Below are 18,935 nucleotides of genomic sequence, written 5' to 3' on the forward strand. Positions count from 1 at the left end.
TAAATTCTGTTTGGTCTCTAGCCTTTACTTTTCTCCCCCTAGAAATACATAAAATTCAAACCTGTGACCACTTCTCATTATACTGTACCAATATTCAAATGTTTTGCAAGTTAGGTTTTCAAGTATTTATACATATCCACAGAGTTGTCCTTGTAACATCTTAGTAGTATAGCAAGAATCTGCATTTTGCCTGGCCCACCCTACCCTAGGTTTGATGAGACCATCTCTTTTTCCTCAGTGGGGTCCTAATGGAGCTGTTTCTGTGCACCTGTGCACACACACGCACACACACGCACACGCCCCCAGCCTCCCATCACCTGTCAATTATTCCACCTTCCTGACGACAGTGATCTCTTCCAAGAGGACATCTGATCCAAAATTGAGAGTCTTCCCTAAGAATGGAGAATTCGTTTCCTTCCTTGTTACTATTCAATCACGTAAGCATAGATCTCCGACATCTTCCCCAGCTTCAGAGCTGTCTGCAGGATGAAGTCAGCACAGAAAGGTGAGCGGAACTGAAGAAAAGGACAGAGAGAAAGCTCCTGGTGACATTGTTGGAGCTCCGTAATCCGGGTTTGCCTGAAAGCACATTCAAGCTCTGGACTATCCAATTCCATAAACCCATTATGTGTTATCCCCTTTATCACTTGATCCATTTTTTTTTAACTTTTTATTTTGAGATAGAGATTGACATGAGGTTGCAAGAATGGTACAGAGAGGCCCTGTGTCCTCTTCACATAGTTTTCTCCAACTGTTCTCCTATAGCAATAGTACGATATCAAAGCCAGGAAATTGGCGTTAGTACAAAATGTGTGCACAGTTCTCTTCCATTTTGTATTTTTCACTTAACATCATCACCACCAAGCCCTTTATAGTCCAACCCACCCATCATCCCTTACCCTTGGCAATCACTAATCCGTCTCTATAATTTTGTCATTTTGAGAATACCATATAAATGAAATTAAGCAGTATGTGATCTCTTGAGATTGGCTTTTTTCACTCAGCCAATTGAGGCTCACCCAAGTTGCTTGAGGCTCACCCAAGTTGCATGTATCAATAGTTTATTCCTTTTTTATCGCTGACTAGTATCCCGTGACGTGGATATACTCTTATGTGTCTATTCACTCCTTGAAGGACATTTTGGTTGTTTCCAGTTTGGGGCTGTTACAAATAGGGCTACTATAAACAATTCAGATATGGCCTTTTGTGTGTTGAGACATTTTAATTCTCAGTCACTTGCAGCTAAAAAAAAAATTGTGAATAGAATAGAAGCAGAGAAATGACAGAAGAGTAGTATGTGACCATATTTTAGAGATTTTATTTTATCCAACGTTTCTTTTCTGAATGGAGAATTGGTTTATCTAACTTGTGATAGTAAAATCCCAGCATCCATTATTCTACGTTGCTCTACTGGGTTGGGTTAAAGCGTAGAACGTTACTACTCTGCTTCATGTTTATAGCCTGGCCTCTTGCTACATTCTCCTGAAACTCTTCTTGCCTGTGTTGTCCTGGGTTTTCTCAGTCTTTACTTCCATGCAATAAGTAGTCAGGGTTGGGACGTAAGCCAGGAGCCTCATTGTCCTCCCGGCATGTCCATTCTTGCTCATTTGCATTCAAGGAGCTTTGCGTAGACCATGTTCTTCACGGGGCTGGCTGGATAAGAATTCCAGGATTTAAACCGAGGGAGGGGGGAAGCAATAGAAAGCTCGATACTCTATCAGTGCCCCCTTTTAGATGTTCTCAACCTAGAGGAGAAGAGAGTGAGGGAATAGTTTCTCCCAAACCTCCCAATATAAAATGCGTATGTGTCTTACGTGACTTTCCAAAGACACTGCCACACTTAAGTGCTTCCCATAATCAGACTGAAATTTCTTTTGTATTATATCATGGTGCTCACTTAAATTCCGATGTGTTTATGTTCACTCTATCCCCTCTCCCGCCCCCCCCCACATATCATAATACACGTACACATAAAACTTCAAACGTGGTCCTCTGAGATCCTGACTTCAGTCATCCCCATGCACGGCTGACCCATAACTGTATTATTCAACTCCACTTGACTCCACTTTTTGAGTACCTTCCATCCTCAGTTCAAACGCATTTATTCACCTTTATTATGATGATAAGTGCTGCCCCTCTTTTTACATTTTTTGCATTAAACCGAATTGTATAATTTTTACATTAATGTTTTTCACCTACTTACAAAACTCCACCAATGTTTCCTCCTTCCATCTTTAACTAATATGCTTTAAAAAAAAATGAATAAAGCCAGGAATTGATAGCAACAAAGCTTGCATTTCTCTGCCTGGCCATCACTGACCCATGAGCAGCAAAGCCAGGAGGAGATAAAAGGTATCAAAAAGAGATATGTGCAATGGGGAAAGGTACACCACTTATTGGTAATTATAGTAACATAAGCCTATGTATTTTGGCCATTTTTCACACAGATTTTTTCCAAAATTAGTATTTAACTCTGAGCTAATGCTTCTGCCAAAGCTATCTATTTCGCTGTTAATGTAATAAAGCTTCCCTGAGGCTTTCCCACTAGAGTGTAGACCATTCAAGCAAAGGGGCACTTTCACTACCGAGGGCCCAAAGTTCATGATCTTAGCACTTGCTTTCAAAGCCTCCAATGAAAGAGGCTTCCAACTTGCTGACGTTTTCTGTTTTAAGCAGTGACCAAGCCTAATTAGCTCTCTGTGGTGCCCAGACAGCCAGAGGTACTCTCTTAAATACTTTAATGATCTTGACTCTGGAAGAAGATTCTCCATTTCATGGGAAGATTGAAAGGCCGTACCTTGAGAATTGCACTAGATAAGCCCTTTGGAGGCAAATTTTAGTGCTTTTATCCACCAACACAATACTTTTGGATCCCTATGATTTTCCCTGGGAGACTGCTTCCTTGTGACTCTAAGTTTAGTTTTGGAGGCAGTATCATGTGGTGAACTTTTGGTTTTATTTAGTAGTCATCTTAACTCTCTAGATCAACTCATGCTCCCTCCCAAAAAAGAAATGATGGATAACAATTCGTGATATTAAACATCTTTTGTAGGTATCGAGTAGGTTTCATCATCTTTCTTTCCCACTATTGGAAGTTAATTTTTAACTAAGAGTGGTGGGAAGTGATGGCTGTCAGAATTAGTTGGAACTCATTTCAAAATTCTCCATCTGTCAGTAGTTCAGCATCATTGCTCATAGGCCCAAGATGATCTAGTTGATTGCATAGAAATGGCATTTCCAGGTGAAACTCATTTACAAAAGTAAACGAATTCCCAGCAATGACCTTAATGACCATTACAGAGAGTCCCTCATCAACTAAGAGTAAGTTGCAAAGGGAAGATGAATGCAATCATTCATTTGGCATGAAACAGATATGAAAATTTTCTAGTTTTTTCCCCCCAATTCATTTAATGCTCATTTAGAAATACGCACCCAAAAGGACTTGATATTTAATTCTTTTATAAACTGTAAACACATCACAGTGGTATTTGGATATCTTACAGACTTTGTCTGTAAACAGAAGTTGCTTCAAGGCATATTCCAGATACTTGCTGGTACAAAATTTTAGATGCTTAACAAGTTCTTCAAATGAGTGCCAATAATTTTTAACATTTTGGATAGGAAAAGCACATGTGGTACGATGAACGTTATAAATGTTTTGCTTTTATAGTGGCCATTACAAAGGCTATCTATAGATTTCAAGATACATCTGGAATTATAGGTAGTTTCATGATACCTTATAACCTACCTGAAACATGTATTTAAATAAAAATTCAAGATTCTACGTCCTAACATATTATCTAATGCCAGATGGACTGTAACATAATATTGCACAACTTAGCATGACTCAGCAATCCAAGTGGCTTGGATTTAGAATATTTTTCAATTAGAAGTGTCATTAGAAAGAAAAATGCTGGGTTTGGGGGAGGGGAGAAAACCTGTTCCTGAATAACCAATTCTTCAGCCTATTATACTGATGAAGTCAGTTGTAGCATTAGCACACACGTAGCAAAATGGACCCTTTGTATTCAAACATGTCTTTTTGTGAAAGGGCCAATTAGCCTATCCACAGGTGTACATTAAGAAGCCCTCACAACTGCTTGAAACGTCAAAGTAAATTAGAAGAAATTATTGATGCAAACATGAAACTACCTGTACCTTAAATGAAAACAAAAAGCTGAGTAGAAAAATATCCATTGTAAATATTCACGAGGCAGACCTTGAAACCTTAGGTTTGCCATTAAAAAATTAATTTACAAAAGGTTCAGAAATGTCATTTAGGTTTACTTCGCTTAACTACACTCAGAGCTATGGTCTAATAGGTTTGTATAGCCATAAACGTTAGGCAGAACCTGTTGACTTATTTGGGTTGTTGTTTTTTTTTTATATATTTTGTTTATTTATTCATGAGTGACACAGAGAGAGAGAGAGAAAGAGAGACAGGCAGAGGGAGAAGCAGGCTCCATGCAAGAGCCCTACCTAGGACTCAATCCCAGGTCTCCAGGATCACACCTGGGCCGAAGGCGGTGCTCAACCGCTGAGCCACCCGGGCTGCCCCCGTTGACTTATTTGTAAGCAAGCCCGCATTTCTTGGAAATGAGCTGTTTCTATTTAGAGTATGAAAATCAAGAAAGAAATGATTTCACTGAAAAAAAAAAGAATGAATCAGTATTTCATTTTAGTTATGTGACGTTCAAGGCAACAAGACCCTAAGCTCTCTGACATTCAAGATCATGTCGCTCTTGTTCACCCTGTACCTAACACAGTTCCTGGCCCTGTGTTTTCCTGTGCTCAGGGAATCCAGTGGGAAGCCCTATTATAGTCCATGTTTGACATTTCCCCAAGGGATGCAAACTGCTTAATTTGGGGGAATACAATTCCAACGCTGTAAAAATAGCACAGCATTTTTTTTTAACCAGCAATAAAAAAGTGATTTATTTCTTACAATTACCTTTTAAAATATGTTCTGACTCCAAAGTGGCCTGGGTCATATGTCCTATGTCTTTTAGGTAGTGAGTGAGTCATATAACCTGAGAGGTGTATGCCATTTCTTCCCTCTGTGTGGGCAGAGGGATACGTGGCTCTGCCATTCTTGGCAAGGCTCTCATTTTAGGCCTAAACACTGATTTTTTTTTTTTTTAACAATAGCTGTTGTTGAAATTCTTTTTTTTTTGTTGTTGAAATTCTTAAAAAATATTTTTTTAACATATTGGACTCTTCCATAATGTTAAGATGATTATTAAATAATCACCTAGAATTGTAATTGTTTACAGGGTATTTTTAGCTAAAAGTATTATTGTCTTTTGCTGAATTGAAACCCATGCTACACATCTAGTACATGGCTGTAATTAATCCTGTGAATTTACCACTTCAATATGTTTGAAAGTCTAGGTTTTGTACTCTAGTTCCATTGTCCTACGTCTACTGACTCATAAGGGAAAAAAAATCACATTTTTATATGTAAGTGAAATGTCTCATTTTTATGAGTAGGCTTTGGGTGAACCGACCATTCTCTCTAACTGTCTGGCGCAACCCCAACCAGAATTAAGGAACTGGGTGCTGTACTTATGTGAACTTGGGATTTCACAGTTTCAGAGACGGTTTAGATTTAATTATTTTGATGCTCGTTGTTGAAAATTGATGTCACAACTTTAGAATAAGAAAGAATGTTAGGACTTTCCCCTCTAGCTTTCCACGCAGTGCTGGAATCCCAGCTACGGTGTTCCTGCCTCTTCCTGAAAACTTTAATGGATAGGAAATTAATCTCTTTGCAAGATAACACGCTCCATTAATGGAATACTTTGTTAGAAAGTTCTGATTTATGTTGAATTCCATTTGGCCCATTGAAACTTTGGTCCATTGGTTCTAGTTCTGTTCTTGGAAGCAATAAAGATATATCCTTTCCTCCCATTTTACACTTACATGTAATGTAAAATCTGTTGCGTGGTATCATTATTACAAGTACTTGATAAAACCACTGTGAAATATATGCTTATTTGCATATTTCAGTCAAAAAAGCCTTCAGCCTCAAGGAAAGTGCCCAACTGCAATAGAGCTTAAGAAGTGAGGATTTACTTCTTCCTCTAACTAGAAATCTAGAGATAACCTAACTGCTCATATTTGTTCAGCAGTTCAGCAATGCTCAGGAACGTTCTCTCTGCAATCCTCCAGGTCTTTCTTGTCATTTTCTATGTTCAAGGCAAGAAGTAAAGGAAAGTGCAAGGTTTTCCCTCGATGGACCTCTCTTTTACGAAAGAACGCAAAAACTTTCCCGGAAATACTCCAAGCAGACTGTATGACTTATTTACTGTTCTGTTTCCGGCCCTTAACAGAATGTGGCACCCAGCAAGCAATCACCAAGTGTTATGAAATTAATACATGAATGAATGTCTTACATCAGCATCGCCGTGTGAATAAAACTCTGGCCTTACAGGAACTCAGACACAGGGGGGATAAATATAAAATCAAAATACAAAGCAATCCAAAAGCTCTGACTCCTCTTTCAAAGAGAAAAGGAGACAACCACAGAGCAGATCTAAAGTGAAGCTCGTCTAAATGTTATTCCTTGCTTGCCAGTGATCTCAGCCTGACAACAGGGACGCTAGTAGCACAGATGCGATGACGGTTGGTGTCAAATAAAATCATAATGGTAAACATAAAATAAATAATCAATACGTTTCGTTATGGAGTCTGCTGGTGAAATCTCAAAATATAAAGGATAAAAAGAAAATGTTAAGTATTTCCAGGGGGAGGAAAAAGAAAAACCCTGAGAACCTGTTAGACATGCAAATCTCAAGCTTCAGCCCAGACCTCCTGAATGTATTTTAATAAGCTCCTAGGTGATCTGTAATGTGCCTAATGTGCACATCCTTCCGTCTTTCCTTCCTCCACCGTCAACCTTTCTTCATCATTTGTATTATTATATATTATTTTATTGTATTGAATTGTAGAATTACTATATAATATGTTCTGTTCTTTTGCATGATCCTCCTAAGGACCCCGCAGCATTATCACTACAGTTACGTAGATACCATTTAACAGAACTAAGTAGGCTGACTTGACCCAAGGTGAAGGAAGGTCACACTCACCAGAGTTCCCATGACCCCCGTTTGGGGCCCTGCTGACATTTTGAGCCAGGTTAGTGTTGGGGGGGGGGGGCGTCCTGTTGGTTACAGGGTAGTTGGCGGCACATCTGGCCTCTACTCACCAGATGCCAGGAGCAATCCCCACTCCCGGTGTGGAAGCCAAAAATGCTCCCAGGCATCGCCAGATTTTCCCGGGGAGCACACTAGTGCCCTATTGAGAAGCCATAGTCCACATGAAGACGTTGCCCTTTGATGGAGCTTCTTCCAGCAGCTTCTCTTCCCTTCTTCCTCGCCCTTCTTTTACATTCTGGTTTCTATCCAGCCGCCACTACTTACTGGATTCCACGTATTTTTAACTACATGTGTTTCTTATTTTGCTATTTTACCTCCTTGAGTAATTTTTTTTTTAAGAAAAATAAAGAGTATGTGGCTGGTAAACTTGCTGACTTCTTACTAGTCCAAAAAATCTCTCAGCTTGGCTCTTACTCCTGATCTTAGCTTGGCTGAGTATAGAATCCTACATTCAGTCTCCTTGCCACCCAGAACAGCCCATACTGTGCTGCTAGTGTGAAGTCGGATACCAACGCTATCATTATTCCTTATATATTTGTGTAAATCTATCTCACTATAGTTTGAGTTACATGACATTGCCAATATTTGACCATTTTTTCACTACAAACTAATAATTTCGTATGGTTCAATCTAATATTTGCTTTCTATTTGTCTGGCTTGCTCTATGCCTCTCTTCTCCCTCTTGGTCTCCTTCTTTTGCGTTATTTTCATCACACTTTTCTTCATTAGATTGAACGCACAAGGGATACCGTTACCATTAGTGACTGCACCAGAAAGGACAACGTGCATCACTGGCTTACCCAAGTCTAACGGTACTTGGTAGTCCCTCCCCCCAGACTAGACAATGATCACACGCTTTTGCTTCTTTTCCTCCTCCTGACTTACATGCTTCACATACGAATTTGTTCGATATGTTAACCTCACACAAAATTCTTATAATACACAATGCTTATTTAGATTTATTCCCATCGTTTTACAATTCAGTTGGGCTTTTTGTTGTTGTTGTTGTTTCTCCCGTATCTTCTTGCTCCCACCAGGAATTCTTTCCTTTGGCCTGACACTCCGCCCCGCCCTTAGTGCACTTCCTCTTGTGAACCTATGAATTCTTATTTATCTAAGATTGTCTTATCTCACTATGTTCTTTTTTTTTAATTGAGATATGATTGACATATAATACTGTAATGGTTTTAGGGGTCTGTATATGCATAATGACTTGATACATGTGTATACTGTGAAATGATTGCCACGAGTTTAGTTAACGTCCATCACTACAGTTACATTTTTTTTCTTGTGATGAGAACTTCTAAGACTTTTTCAACTTTTTTTACTCCCTTAGCAACTTTCAAATACACAATACATAATTGTTGACTATCGTCACCTTGCTGTACATTATATCCCCAGAATTTGCTTTCTTATAGCTGGCAGTTTGTACCTTTTGATCACCTTCACCCAGTTCTTTATTCTTGATGTACATTTGACGAGTAATAGACTTCAGGGCTGCCAAGTGTGCTCTTCCAGCACATTAATGACCTCATTCCACTGGTTTCAGTTTTAGCTCAGGAGATCCTGCTGCTGCTCTTTGATTTTCTCTTTATCTTTGGCTTTCTACAGTTTTACTATATTTGGATGTGGATCCCTTTCCTTTCTTTTTCCTTCCTTCCTCAGTTTGGAAATCACTGGACATCTTGAACCTGTGGATTTTACCTGGCAAGTTTACAAGGAAAAATTTCCGATTTTTCTAACTACTGTATTTCAGCATCGTCATGGCACTATCACTCATGACTTGTACCATTTATGTAACCAAGAGAAGAAAAAATAAATCCACATCCAGTTAAACTCTGACATATACCCTTGTCATTTAAAATGTTTATCTTATATTTGTAAAAATTCCTTTTTTAGGCAAAATTGTGCTATTATCATTGTTCATACTTGTATTAATCAGGTTTCTCCAGAGAAATAGAACATAGGATGTGGGGTTTTTGGCGGGGGGGATGGGGGGGGAAATTAGGTGGGAGGGCAAATGGGTGGGGGTAGACAGACAGACAAATTTATTTTAGGGAATTGGCTGTGTGATTATGGAGGCTAATGAGTCTCAAATCTGACGGCAGAGGCCATCAAACTGGAGACTTCTGAAAAAGTTATAGTTCAAGTCGCAAGGCAACCTCCTGGAAAATTCTGTCTTAATTGGGGGAGGTCAGCCTTTTCAGTCTGTTCTATTCGGACTTTCAGTTTTGGATGAGCCATCTACATTATGAAGGACAACCTGCTTTACTCCAAAGTATAATCTTTTTCCAAATCCTACCTAAAAACACCCTCACAGAGACATCCAGAATAATGTTTGACCTGGTATCTGGACACTGTGGCCCATTGTGTTGACACATAAAAATTGACACATAAAACTAACCATTGCAATACTCAACGAGGGAAACATATAAGCAAAATAAATGACCTCCACTGGTATTCCTAACACTTCTTCCCATAAAGAATCTAAGTCTTCTGAATCACTTTTGGGCCACTCTGTGTGCATAGCTTTCCCTCAAATATTCCATTAAGGAACTAAAAGCCATTAGTGACGGGCTTCTAATCTGGCTTTGAAATTATATAGAACTAGCTTGCTACTGATTTCTCCCTGGAAAATGTTATTAATATCCCTGAACAATGTCCTTCATCCCCTCCCCATAACCATTTGTTTTCCAGCAGTGGAAAGAGTGCTCCACTATTGGCTCTGGGATTTTCTTCCAAGCCACTGACCTCCATTCTGAAGGTTTTTATGTTTACACTTTTGATATTCCCATATGCACAGGTAGTGGTATCGACACCTGCCACCCAGCTTCAGTAAAAGTAAGATGCTATCAATTACATGACCTGATTTCAGAAAAGATAAAATGTTGGGGGGGGGGGATGCATCACAGCATCAGTGAAATAATTTATAATCTCTACACTTTTTTGTCTACTTTCCTGGGACTCCAATTAAACCTATTTATTTAGGTACCTTTCTCCCATACTTACCATCCTTTCACTGCTGCTAAATTGAAACTTAGGTCCTTCCCTTCGATTTTTTTTCAGTTCTAGCATTTCTTCTAGTTGATTCTCTTGCAAATAAGCAGTGTCCCAATTTTTATAGTTTCCACTTGCTTGCTGGAATTTTTGTTTTGTCTTCCATCTCCAGAACTATTGCAGGCATTGTTTTGCACTTAAATTTCATGAAAGGACTGGGGGGGCACCTGTGTGGCTCAGCGGTTGAGTGTCTGCCTTTGGCTCAGGGTGTGATCCCAGGGTCGTGGGATCAAGTCTCGCATCGGGATCTCCACAGGGAGCCTGCTTCTCCCTCTACCTGTGTCTCTGCCTCTCTCTGTGTCTCTCATGGATAAACAAATAAAATCTTTTAAAAATTTTTATGGAAGCACAAAGAGCTTTTTATAAGGGATTGAATACTCTCTGTGGAATAAAAACCATATTATATGACTTGCAACCACATATGGTATACTATGAATACCTAAAATAGATCCTAAAGGATCTGTGATGGATTCCACTATGCATTTCCTGATCCTCTCTGACAAGGGGAGCAGTAGAGTATAATGGGTACAAGCAAAGTCAATTAGATGGACATGTGTTTGAGTTCTGGCTATGAACTCTTGGGCAGTTCCTTTATTCCTCTGAGTCTCACTCTGTTCACTCATATAATTAAGCTAATAACAGGAGTGATCTAAAAGGGTTGTCTTGGATCCGGTTAAAGGAAATACGGATCAGGTATGTAGACCAACATGGCACCTGGCACACGGTTCACATCGAATTCACGCCCTGTTTCAGTATTAGGGACTTGGTGATGATCAACCCCTTAGCTAGGACAGTCGGTGCTTTCTCCAGGAATCCCATACTCTGGCCACATCGGCAGCACTCGTACTAGGATGTCCACTGTTTCTTCTGAGATCTTTCCACCAGGTCTTGAGCTTTGTTGTGCCTTTGCTCAAAAGTTTGTACTTAAAGTACATCTTTGGGGCTTTGTCCACTGATGCACATCCTGGAGAGCCTTGCTTCCTTCCATCCTGCTCTGCAGAATGCTGGCCATGCATCATGCTGCAGCTTTCTATCTCTCTAATGGAAATATCCTCATCTGCAGGAGCCTTATAAATTGAGAGGCTAGCGAGAAGGAAAAGAGCAGTTGTGAGAGAAGCTGAAGAAGAACATATAACTTCCATCTGGCAAAGAAGTCCCTTCCTATCCAGGATCCAAATCAGAAACAGATTCTCCAATGCACAGAAACAAGGGTGCTGAGATAACTCCGGAGCCATTCCACGCACCTGACCCCAGGGGAGCTCCACAGGTGTTTCTATCACGCTTTTTGTTTAGACACGCATTTCAGATCTTCAACGGGAGGGGGGCCTGTGCCCACCAGTGCAGCCTGAGAGGATTATATGGGAGCACTGGCCATCACAGAAATGGAAAATGTTAGCTATCAAGTGGAAGACTGGGCTTAATGCCGACTAGCCCCTGGAGATGCTGTACTTGCAAAAAAAAAAAAAAAAAAAAAAAAAAAAAAAAAAAAAAAAGCAGAATCTTCAAAGATGACCTCATCCTCTTATTTGCCTACTTTCTCCTTAAACTTGACTGCAGACAAGTTTCAATTATTTGGGCTTAGGGTAATAAAAATGTAGTTCCTATGAGGATGGGGCTTATGCCTCATTTATCTCTGTGTCCCCAGGGCTAGCCCCGTGCCTGCAACATCATTGCTTCTGCTTAATGCATAAACAATGGTTATTGTTGAATTTGGTCTGCCCCATATGACTTAATCCATGACTAATCCATGTTGGAAGGGAAGTAACAACTCATGCTTTGCTAACCCTCAATAAAACTTTCAATGAAGAAAAAATGAAATATTTCTATAAATGCTACTCGATAGTGGCAAGATATTTATTACTATTATCATTTATGTGACTTGGGACCTTAAGCAACTCATTTCTCTTCTCTGTTGGAGCCGTTCCATTCCCCAAACGTTATGTAGTAAAGATTAATATTGTGTGAGAAAATGATAATTCTCCCTTTAAAAAATCATATTCAGTTTAATCTATAACATAAACCCAGATACTGGTCCCAGCCCTCTTGGAGGACCGTTCACTGTGATATTTCTTTCTATTACAAATGTTTTTCCCAGGCCCTGCTTTGGTAATAATCCCTGGGAAATAGTTAGTGCCTGTCTGCATAGCACTAAAAGGAATGTGATGATGGCCATTTGGGGTCAGAAATCAGATCCCAGGTGTTATTAGCCTTCCCTCCACCTGTGCTCGGGTCCCCTTCCCTTCTGCCCATTCCTGAAACCTGTTCAATCAGGTACACGGACGCTCGCCTCTAACAGTTGCCTCTGTATCTCTTTGCTTCATGCTCCTTTCTCATAACTTGGTTCTTTAGCTCAACAAACTTTAATGAAACACCTGCCATATGCCTGGCACAAAGCTGAGCATGGAGACAGATGCAAAGAACACCTAGACGTTGTCTTGCCTTCTAGATTCTAGAAGCTCACAGGATAGCTCAGGAGGTTCGACAAAATATCGAAACACATATGTATGGTAACAGAGATATCTCTAAATGTTGCCGTGGGGGTAAATATGATCAAGTATGTCACATGGGACCTAAAGCAATTAAGCAGTCTTGAGCCCTTTGTAGCATGTGGTGGGATATAAACACACAAGTGTGTGAAGGAATTTGTGCTCTGAGCACAATCTGAATTCTTACGACTGAATGCGATGCAGTAAGTCAATTAAACTCAACAAACTTTTACTGAATATATTCGTGGTTTCCAGATCTACACACAATAAAAGACACTTGTGTGGCCCCAAAATGCTCATCGTGCGACGTGGAAGTGTGGAGTCCATGTGTGTTTTCTGGCTGAGCGTGGGGCATAGGGTTTCGTGTGTGGGCATGAAAAGGAGAAGATCAAAGGTACCATTTACTGAGGACTAATGAGGTTCCAAGCACTGATCATTTAATCCTCGCATCCCTATAAGGAAGGTACCAGCACGATGCTCCCCAGGTTCCCCCCCAAAAAGAGATCAAAGCCAACCCCACACTTCAAAAAGCCAAACAACAGCTTTTATTGCCTCCCAATGCAAGATGTTTCTAATACAATCTATTCAAAGATGGGGTGAAAAGTGGGGAGTGTGGTCTGGACATTGTATTTTTATTTTTACATTTTAGTTCAGACTGAAAACTGGTATTTCACTGCCAAATCAATTAAGAACACATTTATAACTTCATGTTGTTCGAAATAATATCTACAACGTTCTAAGTTTCAATTAGGAGCATAAAATTCTTTCAAGGGCGGAATTAAAACAAAAAATACAAATATAAACTGCATCTCATGCTCTGTTACTATTTCACTGTGTGGCCGTAGATGAATCAATCTCTCTCTCTCTCTCTCTCTCTCTCTCTCTCTCTCAACTTTCGTTTTCTCATCTGGCATATGAGGAAATTGAAACAGTGTCTTAAATCCTTTCTAAGTTCCCTTCACTCACGTTATTGAATGTAACTAGATCTGTTCTGCTTGCAAACTAGTAGGTGATGGTGAAGGTCTCTGACCACCACCACCACCACCCCGGTGTGTGCTACAACAGTTAGGCAAGATATTAGGACTGTCTCTGAAGGGGCTAACCTGGCTGCGACAAGAGTAAGGATGCAGTGGCAGCAGCAGGCACTCACAGCCAAGTCTTAAAAGGAATAGGGGCTGCCCTTCTGCTGAGTGACAGCCACGTCCCAGGCACCTCAAGACTTTATCTCCTGTAATCACCATAAGACACCTCTGAGGGTGTCTCAGATGCAAAAACCAACATCCGGACAGGTGAAACGACCTGCCTTCGGTAACGCAGCTGGTGATGCACAGCCATCCGCTAATAATTCACACTCGCAAGGCATTCCAGGGGGGCTGCCTTGAGGGGGGCCAGGGATAGCCCCAGCACCCCTCCATGGAGACACTGCATGGGTGTGACTAGTTGTGAGCTCCTCTAGGAGACAGGGCTATGTGGACCCTTATCTGTGACCCTCTGACAGCAAGCTTGTACACCAATGCTGGGCCACCCCTGGTCCCACCACAAGGGACCCGCACACCGGGGCACAGAGCCTGCTGGCATGGCTTCGCTGGTCTATGCAGTCTTACAATATTTGAGCAACCATTTAAAAATCAGGAGGTTATACTGTAAAGATGAAGATTTACAGCTTCTCTTAAAAAATCCGAAGACCTAGAAACCGAGTGTACGTTGTAGCCTGGCAACAACAAGCTGGAACCAGGGCTCCTCTCTGGCTATACTGCACCTTTGCGTAAATTAGAGAGGGGTACTATACTGGGCTGGGGGGGCCTGGGCTCTCAGCTCGGTCCGTGGAGCACAGGCTGGATTTCACCCACCTCCCTCACGGCCTCACCCCCTTGCAGCTTGTACTTGGCCCTTCTAGCCAAGCAGCTCCTCCCACAGATGGGGCACATTCCCTCTGTCCCATGCAACCTCTAACAGTCTCTTACTCCTCCCAGCTCTGAGGCCTAGGGCCATGGAACAGGGAAAATCTATGGACTCTCAGTACTTTATACCCCTCTCATTTCACTCATTTCTTTTACCTCCAACCCCCTATAGATTTCCTTCATTTGAATCGTAGAAGAAGGGTAGCATGGTGGCTTTCATATGTAATTGCAAAAACACTCAAAAGACAAAGAATGGCAAACAAGGAGGTACAGGCTAGAATTATCAACCGTGGAAGCAGCTGTGCCCAAGCACTTCAGTGTGTCAGTGGCGAACTTAATTCCGTCCATTCCATGGGCCTACTTGGACTTCCAACACTTCTTGAAGTGCCTATGAGCCAGAGGTAGCTCCCCTGTTCAGTTCACCTGCTTTGGCCCAAACTCCTAGCTCAACCACTGTTGATTTACTCTTACCTTCCCATAAAAGCCCGGAAGTTCCCTTTATTGCCCTCTCTTCATTCCTTTTTGTTGTTGTTGTTTTTAAGATTTTATTTACTTATTCACGAGAGACCCAGAGAGAGGCAGAGACACAGGCAGAGGGAGAAGCAGGCTCCACACAGGGAACCCGATGCGGGACTCGATCCTGGGACTCCAGGATCATGCCCCGAGCTGAAGGCAGACGCTCAACCCCTGAGCCACCCAGGCGTCCCCCTCTCATCATTCCTTGTGTAGCACTGGCTCGCATATCAATGTCAAAGCTGCCACTCTGGATGATTCCAACTGGACACTGCCCTTTTCTCGGTGAAGGAAGCAAGCTCTTTGCTCAGTTGAGCCCATTGCACGCTGTTAGGGGTTGAATTGTGTTCTGGAAGAAGACATGTGGAAGTCTTAAGCTCCAGCACTTTAGAACGTGACCTTTTTTTGGAAATAGGGTCATTGCAAATGGAATCATTAATATGAAGTCATGCAGGAGTAAGGTGGGTGCTCAAAGCAACATGACTGGTGTCCTTCTAAGAAGAAGAGAAAAGACGCAAAGACATAAGGAGACACCATGATGCTGTTCAGAGGCAGAGACCAGAGTGATGCATCCACATGCCAATGGATGCCAAGGGTTGCTGACACTGCCAGAGCCGGGATGGATCCATAGAATAGGTTCTCCGTTGGTACCTCCAGAAGAAACCAACCCTGCCATCACCTTGATTTTGGACTTCTAGCCTCCAAAGCTGCGGAAGAACACATTTCTGTCATTTTAATCCACTCAGTTTGTGATAATTTGTTACAGCAGCGTAGCAGACGAGGATACTTTGCTTCATCATCAAAGCCAATCAGTGCAAGTCTGGCAGGCCGGGCCTGGACTGGTAAAGAATGTGGCTGGCATTTATTTCAAAAGGACAAGGTCCATTGGGGATCCCTTGGCTTTGGCCTTGGTTCTATAGTCTAGGTGAAACGAGCAGATTGGAGACAGTAATTTTCTTTCCCTATGTGTTAAACATAGAAAAGTCTTTTATTTTTCCCTAATTCGCTGTGTGCCACCTCCCCTTCTTCCCCTCCCCTCCCCTCAGCCCCCGACATCTTGCTGGTAGTGTGTTGAGAGCAACATTTCTCTGCGTGGACGTTCTGACTCACTCCTTTTCAATAACACCCTCTTCCTTGATAAATCAATACCCTGACCAAAGTGATGGTGCATTTAGGTCATTAAGCAAAGTAGGCATGGCAGGAGAAATGAGCTGCAGCTTTGTTTCCAAGGTATTTTTGCTTTTGGTCTTATTTACCTGGATAATGCAATAAAAGTACAGCTCCTAAAAACTGACTAAAGAGAAAACTGACTCTACAAAGCTGTGATGATTGAGCACGGAAGCCAAGAAAATGTGCAGGATGAGCTCTCATGGGAAGACATAGACTGTCTTGGGCAAATCACATCCCCTCTCTGAACTTCAGTCGTCTCAGGGGTGGAGCAGGTCTCTGTTCTGAATCTCTGCTGTAGAATTCTATGACCCCCTGGTCTTTAAAAAAAAAAAAGTGGCAATGCCCAAATAATATGCAAAATCCTTAAGCTTCAGGTTTGCGCCTTTTCAGGGCTTGTCCATTAAGGATGTGACGTCTTTGGATGATGGCTTTTGTCATTCTCGAGGCACAGTATGGACATTGACTTGCCAGGCCTGCCACCCAGGGATGCAGGGAAGCTGCAAATGGCTCTGTTGCTGGTAAACTGAGACACACAGCGCTCAGGGGGGACTGCAGAGGAAATCTGGTAGGTAACGAAATTCGAACGGAACTTTCAGTACTCACCCCTTTCAATTCTCTCTCTCTTTGTCTCTCCTCTTTCTCATACACTTTCTTGGTAAAATATATTTCATTAAATTTTATGGAAAAATCATAAAATGCAGGGACGCCTGGGTGGCTCGGTCAGTTAAGCGTCCGACTCTTGTTTTCAGCTCAGGTCTCCACCTCAAGTCATGAGACCGCATCAGGCTCCATGCTGAGCATCTACCTGCTTAAGAGTCTCTTTCTCCCTCTCCCTCTGCCCCTGCCTTGCTGCTTGCTCTCTCTGTCTCTCTCTCTCTCTCAAAAATAATTATAAAATGAAGATAAGAGAAGTGGAAAAATAAGAAACATGCATAAGCTTATGACTGGAAATCAACACTATTAGCAGTCTGGCATTCGCTTTGGGATGTCTCAGTGCACTTGCATGAGTGTATGTGTGTGAAATATAATTTCCAAGTCAACTTCGCAGAGAAACAGAGTTTTTATGAACTTTTTATGAACCTTCAAGAGGTTTCAGGAGCTCATATCTTTCCAGTTAGAATATTCTCAGCAAGTCAGTAATACATTTAAATTAGTGCCAACAACCCCGTACTTATGGGGTCTCTGAGAAAAGCAATCTATAGTGTTGGTCTTTTTTAAGGAGGCCAGATAGCCATCTTCAGGTGGGCCCTGTGTGGTCTGGGATGGCCAAAACAGGTGGAGAAATTTTCCACATTCTGCTACAAGACAAGAGCCAAAAGGAGCTTTTAGTTCTGTTATTGGTTGGACATTTTTTGCTTTTTTTTTTTTTGAATATCATGTATGATGTCATGGTCTACAGTGAGGAATGATTTTTTTTTTTTAAAGAAAGGATAATAGATTTCCTTTCCCCTTTAAGAAACTTATAGTGTAGGCTTCAAAAAAAAAAAAGTTACCCAACTCATTCTTTGAATTCAAATCTTACGCTGAAATTAATGTATAAAATACGTCACAGCAGACTGTTCTGGAGGATTCAGAGATAGAGGTCTCTCCAAAAAACCTTACATACTTTTTTTTTTTCAGACGGCCCCCAAGGATTCCACCAACCACAGTGTGAAAACCAACAGCTCCAGAAGATGTATGTAAGCGTAGACCAGTCAAGGTTTGGGGTGCTGACTGTGGGTGCTCGTGGTGAGGAAACCACAGCTAATATGCTCCCCCGTGGGCTACACACTCTTACTGGGGCTTTGCCTCTATGGATTAATTGAATCCTCACAACAATCTTGATATTCGGGTGTGCGCATTTCTACTTGATCGCTAAGAAACCTGAGGTTTGGAAAGATTAAATGACTTACCCAATGTCTCCTAGCTGTGTCTGGCTGTCCTGATTAAATTTTATGGAAAAATCATAAAATTCAGGGATTCAGAGGATGGAAGTCCAGCTGACTCCAACATCCATGACAACTCAGATCTAAAAAGGATGCAAGAGTAGAGTACTACACACACGCACACGCACACACGCACGCACGTGAGAGACACAAATGCACAAGGACATACTTGATTGGCTGTGAAATGGGAGGTAAGGGCTAGATCCGGTGTGTCTTGACCATCAGACTGAAAAGCGGTAGTATGGTTGGAAGAAGTCTGGCTGTTACACAGCCACTGGGCCGTGCCAAACAGGGAGTGCGTGTCTCAGGTAGATCGTAGTAAACAAAGGTGGGCATGTGCTGATAGACACGCCGTGGGTGAGAAATTCCAAGGAGGAAAATCCTTGTTCCTTAAAAAATCTGCCTGGGGGAGGAAGAATTGCATTTAGAGTCTGAAAAACGCTTTAGTGGCCTCAGAAGATCTCCCTCCCAGATATTTATTAATTACTGTGTTGTTCTAACTGATGCCCACAAATTCTTTGATTCTCCTCCCTCCAAGGGATAGGGCTTAGTTCCCCATTCCCCAAAAGCTACAAGATACAGGTAGGAAGGTAACTATCATAATAGGACACTGAATTAAGCTTTTCTATTACAGAAAAAAAAATATATATATATATATATATTAGATTTTACTGTTGTCATCCTCTGATGAAAGAAAACCAAACCATTCATTTGCAAAAGCAAAAA

This window comes from Nyctereutes procyonoides, unplaced genomic scaffold, assembly GCF_905146905.1.
Source record: "Nyctereutes procyonoides isolate TBG_1078 unplaced genomic scaffold, NYPRO_anot_genome, whole genome shotgun sequence".
Taxonomy (NCBI): Eukaryota; Metazoa; Chordata; class Mammalia; order Carnivora; family Canidae; genus Nyctereutes; species Nyctereutes procyonoides.